This window comes from Crinia signifera, chromosome 3 (assembly GCF_055691185.1).
Source record: "Crinia signifera chromosome 3, ASM5569118v1, whole genome shotgun sequence".
Taxonomy (NCBI): domain Eukaryota; kingdom Metazoa; phylum Chordata; class Amphibia; order Anura; family Myobatrachidae; genus Crinia; species Crinia signifera.
Window position 1 is genome coordinate 173299618 of NC_139219.1, and position 9010 is coordinate 173308627.

Genomic DNA, 9010 nt, shown 5'->3' on the forward strand with positions numbered 1-9010 from the left:
GGGGCTACATCTTGTTCAACAAGGAAAAAGAAAAAGGGTAGCAGCGCTAGGGAAATTAAAAACAGTAAATTGGATGATCTTTACATATGAAAATAGTTTACTAAAAAAAATGTGACACAACATACAGTTAAAACAGCACATCTGAGTGTGCATAAATGTAAAACACAATTGCAAAGCGTAGGGAACCTCAATACCACAATAGGGGGATAATGTGAAGAGTCCGGTCCTAGTATGCCCAGAATTGGGGAAATAATGGATAGTTACCACTCCAGTTAGAAATTGCGACGGATCAATTGGTAGGTGGAGAATGTCCAAATGTCCTTGTATCCTGGTGGTCGGCCCAAGTTGGCACAAATAACCGGTACCACTGGAGATGTTTGAAGGACAATTATTTGGTCACCTTTTCATTTGAAGAGATGAGGCAATGATCCTGGAGTGAGTAGACGTCTCGGTTTTGTAGTAGTTGAGAGGGAAGCTTGAGTCTTCCACTGGGCTGGTTCGGACTCCAATTCACAAATCAAGGTGGCTAATGAGGTTAGGAGCACTTCCTGACGCGTTTCGCCGGTCCTGCCAGCTTTATCAAAGGAATAGTGCTCATGGTATCAGAACTGGGTATATATACCTTCCATATTGTGGTCACATGACCAATCAATTAGACCTAGATCATCCAATTATAAAATCAGTATATAATAACAGTGTATTTGAGATAGGAGGCAGACCTTATAAGCATACAGCAATTAACTGGTTAAGGAAAAAAATAAAATATTGTTTATTATAGACATAGATAAATAACGCTGTGCATCAAAATAATGGGATTACTTCCGCCCCCCTACTAGAACTTCACCCTTCTAGGGTGGCCTCTAGTCCTTTTTGTTTTTTGGGCTACATCTTGTTGCCTGGGGTTTGCTTGCTCCTTGGCAGGGGTTTCATACTCATTGCTATGGAGGGGGTGAAATGCCCATTGCCAGGTGGTTTGGGGCGGCGTGCACGTGACAGGCCCAGGTCCTCATCAGCAGGCACATGCATCAGGTCCTGCAGCCCTGGACTGTGTAACGCAGCTCACCTCAGATACTTCCCGGCTTTGTGTCCCAGGACCGCAGACCATGTCGGGCCATCGCCTTGCTCCACACAGCAGCCGGGCTAAGCTTTCACGGTCATTGTCATAATTTCCAAGTAGCTAAAGAGTCGGAGGTGTGCACAGACTGTAGCATGCAGGGTAAGCAGGCAGCTGTCCACTGTCTAAGAGGCAGGGGAGGGGGCATCTGGCCAGGCATCCCACTCTCTGCTATTCCGTAAGCTGCCAGTACAGGATTCCAACACTGGCTGGGGAAGGGGAGAGGGTTGGTGATGTCGGAGCTATGCTTATTATGGGAGGCCGGTGCCACTGTGTGGGCACATCCTGCTGACTGACCCTGCTCAGCCTGGCTGCTTTCAGGGTGTGGTTACCAATACATACAGATGACCTGCTGCCTGCCTCTGAAAGGAGGCTGCAGTGTGAGGCAGGTAGCAGGCCGGCGGCCCTCCACTGATAACTTAATGCAGCTCCGGCTGCCGGTATTTGCTAGAGTGGCCCTCTCTTCAGAGTGGCAGGGCCCGGGACAATTGTACCCCTGGTACCCCCTGTTGGCGGCCCTGACTACGATGTAGGTAATAGAGAACTGTTGGCTATTAAGTGCGCATTGGAGGAGTGGAGGCACTGGCTGGAGGGTGCTAGATTTTGTGTCACGATTCTCATGGATCATAAGATTTGGCCAAAAGATTGAATGCCAGGCAAGCTAGATTGCGTGATTTAATTTTATCATTACCAATCATCCTGGGTCAAAAAACATCAAAGCAGATGCATTGTCTCGCAGCTTTTCTGCCAATCAGGAGAACAAACAGGTCCCAGATTCCATTCTTCCTACTTCTTTTATTGTGCTGGGCATGGCTCAGGACCTGGTTTCCAGATTGAAGGGGATGCTAATCTTCCTTCAGGTTTATTATTTGTTCCAGGGGAATTTCGGTAAAAGATTTTTTCTCAGTTTCATGATTTTAGAACGGTGTCCATTAGGGTGCTTATACAATGTTTAATCGCATTGTATCGCATTGTATGCCATATACAATGGCATACAATTTTAAAATGTATGCCATTGTACAATATTGCGCGATATCGCGTCGCATCGCATACCATTGTATGCCTTATGGCAGTGGTTCCCAAACTGTGTGCCGTGGCTCCCTGGGGTGCCTCGGGACACATGCAGGGGTGCCCTGGGTTGGTAGTCCAGGACCAACTCAAATTATTAATGGTTAATTATTTATAAGCAAAAGCAATGCTGGTGGCTGCCATTAATAAAATATGTACAAACAGAAGCAAATCCTGTCCTTTACAACATACCTGACCTAAAGAATCACATATAAACCCAATCTAATAAATTTATTTTTGGCCTGGGGTGCCGTGAAAAAATTTTGATACTCTAGGGTGCCGTGATTCAAAAAAGATTGGGAACCCCTGCCTTATGGTATGTGATGCGATGGGCACAATACACAAGTCCCGAGAATTAGATTTGGGTGGGGTTTTACTTCACAGTGAGATCTATATTGCAGTGTAAAAATAAAGCAGCCAGTATTTACCCTGCACAGAAACAAAATAACTCACCCAAATCGAATTCTCTCTGCACAAGTTACATCTGCCCCCCTGTAGTGCACATGGTTTTGTCCATCTAAGAAGGATTTTGTCAGAAAGAACTACAATAAGGCCCTATGTTAGCTGAAATTGCTTACAATAATTCCAGACACACTGCTACCGCTACTTCCCCATTTTTCTGTGTCCTTGGTCTGCATCTTAGAGCCAATTCGTTTGAGCCTGCACCTTTGCGGGATTATTCTTTGCAGTTTTTATCCCGTCGCAGGAAGATTTGGAGAGAAGTCCATCTTGAACTGCCTAAGGCTAGTTCTTGTGCTAAGAGATTTTTGACAGCAGGAAGAAGCCATGCAATTTTAAGGTTGGGGATGCGGTGTGGCTTTCCACCAAGGACATTCGGTGAAAGCAAGCCTCCCAAGAAATTAGGACTTTGGTTTATTGGTCCATTCAAAATCATTGAAAAAATGAACCGGGTAGCTTTTTGTCTCCAATTGCCTGGAACTCTTAAAATTAATAATGCTTTTGACTGTTCCCTCTTGAAACCAGTGCAGACCAGGATTAGGGGCAGCGTTAGGACCCGAGGCCTATTCATCTTGGACACAAGGAGTATGTGGTAGATAAAACTCTTGATTCCAAGATGGCTAAGAACCGATTAAGTTTTTTAGTTCATTGGTGAGGCTTTGGCCCAGAGGCAGGGGCTGGCTGGCAACTATCGGCCTAGGGGGCATCTACAAGCAAGTGGCCCTGGGGTTGAAGTATGTACACACGGTGTGATTTGGCGGCCACCAATACCAATTCGATACTGGCTGCCGCCGGGGTGCTGGCATCGGCTGTCAGGGAGAGAGGGACGGCATGTGGGAGAGCAGTTGCCCTCCTTTCAAACTAGTCGAAATAGATTGTGCTGCACAGTCTATTTCTACTTTCAATTCCAATGCTGCATTGCTGCGCATCTGGATTGAATGTGGCCAAATACAGTGTGATTTTCACACCATGTGTGCACAGTTTTGGGGTTGCTTTATTTACATAATGAAAAAACTGGGCATTACCATCCTGCAGTGGCCCCTCCAATTCCAATGGCTGGGACAGTTGTGTGCCCAGGAGGCAGTTATTGGAATGGAAGGTCAGAAACAGGTAGGATTCTGGGAAAACCGGGATATAGTGGAAGAAATTGCTGGGTAATGGAAGAAAATGAGAGAGACTGGAGGGGATAGAAATATATCTGTAGAGACCGCAGGTGATTGGGAGATAACTAGAGACACCACATGAGACAGGGAGACAGTGATAGAGACAGCAGGGGGACAGGAAGACAGCGGGAGAGATCACAGGAGAAGGGGAGATAAAGAGAGACACTGCATAAGATGGGAGACCGCGAGAGACCTTAAGGGAAAGGGAGACCGCTGAAAAGACCGCAGGGAACAGGAATATAATAAGATACACCACATGAGACAGTAAGTAAGAGCACAGGGGACAAAGAGACAGCTAGGGAGGGCACAGGGGACAGAGCGAGAGAGAGAGAGAGATAAAGAAGGGAACAGGGAGAGAGCAACAGAGACTGCAAGAGACATGGACAGAGCAAGACCACAGGACACACGGACAGAGCAAGACCGCAGGGGACAGGGAGAGAGAGAGAGACTGCAGGAGATGCAGAGAGACCGCAGGAGATGCAGAGAGACCGCAGTGGATGCAGAGAGAGCAAGAGAGAAATCAGGGAACTCGGGTAGATTTATTAAGCTAGGTGAAGTGATAAAATGTCTGGATTTTATCACCGGCCAATCAGCTCCTACCTGTCATATTTCAAACCAAGCCTGTAACTTCACAGTTAGAAGCTGATTGGCCGGTGATAAAAACCAGACAAGTTATCACTTCACCAAGCTTCATAAATCTGCCCCTCAGAGATAGTGAGAGAGACCGCAAGGGAAGTGGAGAGAGCAAGACCATAGGGGACGCGGAGAGAGCGAAGGAGACCACGGGGGATGCAAAGAGAGAAAGTGAAAGAGACCACAGGGGACCTGGAGAGAGTGAAGAGACTGCAGTGGATGCAGAGAGAGGGAAATAGACCATAGGGGATGCAGAGAGGGCAAAAGAGACTGCAGGAGATGCAGAGAGAGCAAAAGAGAGTGCAGGGGACATGGAGAGTGTGAAAGATACTGTAGTGGATGCAGAGGGAAGGAAAGAGAGTGTAGTGGATGCAGAGGGAAGGAAAGAGACTATAGGGTATGCAGAGAGGGCGAAAGAGACTGCAGGGGACCAGGAGTGCAAGAGAGACCCCAGGGGACACGGAGAGTGCAAGAGAGAGTGCAGGGGATATGGAGAGAGCAAGGGAGACTGCAGGGGACAGGGAGACTGCAAGAGAGAGTGCAGGGGATATGGAAAGAGCAAGGGAGACTGCAGGGGACAGGGAGAGACCGCAAAGGACTAAGAGATAGAGAGGCTGCGGAAGACAGGGATATAATGAAAGAAACTGCAGGGGACAGGTGGTACCTTTGTGTTGTGCTCCGCAGCTGGCAGGCAGAGTGCCAGGCCCAGCCTTCTTCTGTGCAGGCCTGCAGGGCCAGTATCAGCAGGGAGAAGAACTGAAGTTTCAGGAGGAAGAGAGTTGGGACGGGGCTACTGCACAGAATAGAGAGACGGAGAGCTGAACTAGTGCAGGGGGGTCCTGAGGGCGGATTAACAGTAACTTCTGTACCTTCCTTATGGTGGCCCCATCCGGATCTGCCAGAGGGCAGTACCTTCTCCTACCGATGCTGGACATGCAGCAGCGTGCAGCCTCACATGACAGCCGGGTCACAGGAGCAGCCTGGAGCCGCCCAGGCTGTCAGCTATGTGCAAACACACAGCTAACAGGCAGCCCTTTTACTGTAAACCTGCACTGGCCTTGGAGGCAGATGGCACCCTGCCCCCCTACCCAGCCCGCCACTGCCCAGAGGAGAGATTGTGGGTCTTGGATTGACATCTTTATGCCCCACGGTTAAAGGAGGCATTTTCCAAGTTGTTTGCCTCTAGACCAAGGTTTAGGGGTTCCTTAACCCCTCATCAAGGGGGGTAATGTTAGGTGCCAGGGTCCAGGCGTCTCCAGCTTCAGCGGCGGTACGGGGCATGCAGTCTGGGCACGACACAGGCCAGGCAGAAGTCTCAGGGTTATTGCCGGGTGACGGGTCTTGGGCGGAAGTATCGGGGTGGTCGTCTGGCAGTGTATGGGTCATTGGGTCGACAGCAAGTAGGTCGACATGCATGTAGGCCATTAGGTTACATGCAGGAAAGTGGACATCACTGTAGGTCGACATGGGTTAGGTCAGCAGAGTCATTAGGTCGACACAAGCATTCAGTTAACATGGGGAAGGTCAACAGTGAAAAGGTCAACATGGGGTTTTTCACATTTTTTGTCCCTAATGTTAACACGGTCGACATGGACACTAAAATGTAGCACTGCGTCCCTTCGCATGGCTCATTGTGTCGACCTAATGACCATGTCTATCTAACCCATGTCGACCTAAAGTCATGTTGACATTCCTGCAAGTCTACCTAAATGTATGTGGACCTAAATGCATGTGGACCTAATGGTGTCGACCTACTTGCTGTTGACCCAATGTCCGGATCCCGCCTGGCAACGGGTCCCACCACCCATCTACACTTCGGTGTGCCGGAGGATGGGGCGTTTGATGTCACAGCTCTTATGGACTCCTGATTGGGTGGTCTTACTTAAAGTTTGCCGGGCACCTCTGTTAAAGTTTGCTGGGCACCTTCTGTTTGAGTTTGCCGGGCACCGCCGGTTATATTTCATGCCTCGGGGGTCTGTTTTCTGGTCGCTGGAGGGTTCCTTGTCTGCCGCAGTTCTCCTGCCTGCCAAGCCTGTCAGAGCTCAGTGTTTGGGCCCAGCTGTTGAGATAAGTTCTTTCCAGGTTATTTCTTTATTCATCCATGATCACATGTGCAGAATTATTTGTGTGGAGTTATATTGTCTCTAGTACATGCTAAGTGTTTCCATCAGCACTGCGTGGGTTGTTTTCTCAGTCTTAATACCTTCATGCATTGTTGCATTTAAGGTAGCCCAGTCATAAATAGTTACCATGGTTTTTCACTCAACTACCGTTCATTACGGATCTGCTTAGGGCTCATCTGTCTAGTAAATTTGTACGTTGGACTGCTGGGTGATCCTCACCCATGGGGGACAGCTGTGCCACATTTTGTTTAGTTTTCTCCTCTTGTCCACTCTGGAGGTGTTAGGCACCTTGACTCCTTGTAATACCTGGTGGCACCAGAGTTGGGGCAGACCTAATTTGCCCCTCCAAATATGGCTATTATAGGTAAAGTCTTAGTTCTGCAGGTGCCTATAATCTCTGGAGGGATTAACAGAGTCAGGGTTGGGATCGTGGCCTGTCCTCACCGGTGCTATTCGCTCGGGTATCTCCCAGAGTCGTAACACATTCCACTCTGGGCTCCCTAATGGCAGGAAGAATGCTCTTTTCCTCATGCCCATCAAGTGAATTTTACAATTCAGGCTGCTTTTCATATATTGGGACAATCCACAGTGAAGCAATCTAGGAATGGACACTTATTCGGCACAAATCTATTATGGATTAGTGGGTGAATATACCATCCACAAAATACTGTAGCTGATGTTATACCTCACTATTTTTGTCATTGCTATTATCTTGCCTTTCGGTACTTGTGTATTATCATGGCGCCCAGTTTCCTTACGTACGGTACCATACTGAAATCACATCGCATGTCACGTTATAATGGCATGCGATGTGATGCAATTTCAGTACCGCTCCTGTTCCTGCTCCCTGTCAGTTCCTGTCAGAATCATTCTGAGGTGATATTCTGACAGGAATGGAAGCATCCCTCAGAGCTGCTGGTGAAGTATCACAAGTATCGCAAATGGCTGTATCTATGAACATGTTCAGCTTGCCTCAGACGGAGGAGGAGGCTATCCACTTCTTCCAGCAGCATGATCTCCTTCCTGCCGCTTATCCTTTGTCACCTTGGTGCGCTTCATATATTCCTGGGCCCAGGAGCTCACATACATCGACTTCTGTGAGCAACAGCTGGAGAAATCAAAGAAGACAGCAGTCCTGTATAACAGATGGATGCAGGAGGCTTGCATCATGGACCTCATGGAGCAGCCACAGCGGCGTATCGGCAGTCCAGGGCACATCGTGGAGGTCGATGAGAGCTGGTTTGTCAAGCGTAAAAGCAATGTCGGCCATACGTTACCACAGCAGTGGATTTTAGGGGGAATTTGCCGTCAAACTGGACAGTGTTTCCTCATCATGGTGCCCAGACGTGATGACACCACTTTGATGGCGGCTATAAATGAAAATATTGAGCCCGGCACTACTATTTATTCAGACTGCTGGCGGGGGGTACTGAACAGTTGCAAGTGGCAGGTTATCAGCGTGCCCAAGTAAACCAAAGATTACATTTTATTGACCCGGACACAGGGGTTCATACTCAGAATGTGGAGCATCTTTGGGGCGCATGCAAATGGCGCAATAAGCGCCAAAGAGGCACAGCATGCCACCATTTCCAGTCATATTTACAAGGGTTTATAAGGCAAAAAACTTTGGGTGGTGATAACCCTTTTCAACGCATCCTAAGAGCACTTACGCTCCTTCCTAAAGCTGATTGACTTTTTTTTTTTTTACATATTTTCTTTCATAATTTTTCTTCATTAATGTTGTGATTCTTTGTTATTATTATCATTATTTATTGTAATGAATGTGATTAATTCATTATGCTTTTTCATTCAAATTTATTAAGTAAATTACAGTTATTCTTTAACACATGTTGTCATTACTGTGTCAGATGTATGATATTGCAGGTATGAATGTGTTCCTAAAACACCACCACTATCCACGCCACCCCAAAGCATGGCGAGCGAAGCGTGGTGAGCGAAGCGAGCCCCTCAAAGGGCAGCGAACGCGTACTCCGACCTTTTCATACCCCCACTATCCACGTCGGCGTGGAGTTGATTTTATAAAGTGTGGCGAGCCACTGAGCCCGAAGCGTGGCAAGCGCACGCAGATTACTTTACATGTATTCATTGTCTGCTCACCACGCTTCGTGCTCGCTGCGCTCGCCACACTTTATAAAATCAACTCCACGCCGATGTGGATAGTGGAGATATGAAAAGGTCGGAGGACGCGTTCCGCTGTGCTCGCCACGCTTCAGGGTGGCATGGATAGTGGTGTTGATGCAAAAGAATGGCATAGGTGCATTTAATAGTAAGCACCCATCACATCTCATAGCATGGGTGCTTGTACAATGACATATCGGATCGCACCCACTGCATGGTGCCGTGCGATCACATGTGATATTTCATTGTATAAGTACTGTTGTGCACTTAATATGCACATTGGATCATGGCCTTTATTTAGATCTGATCGC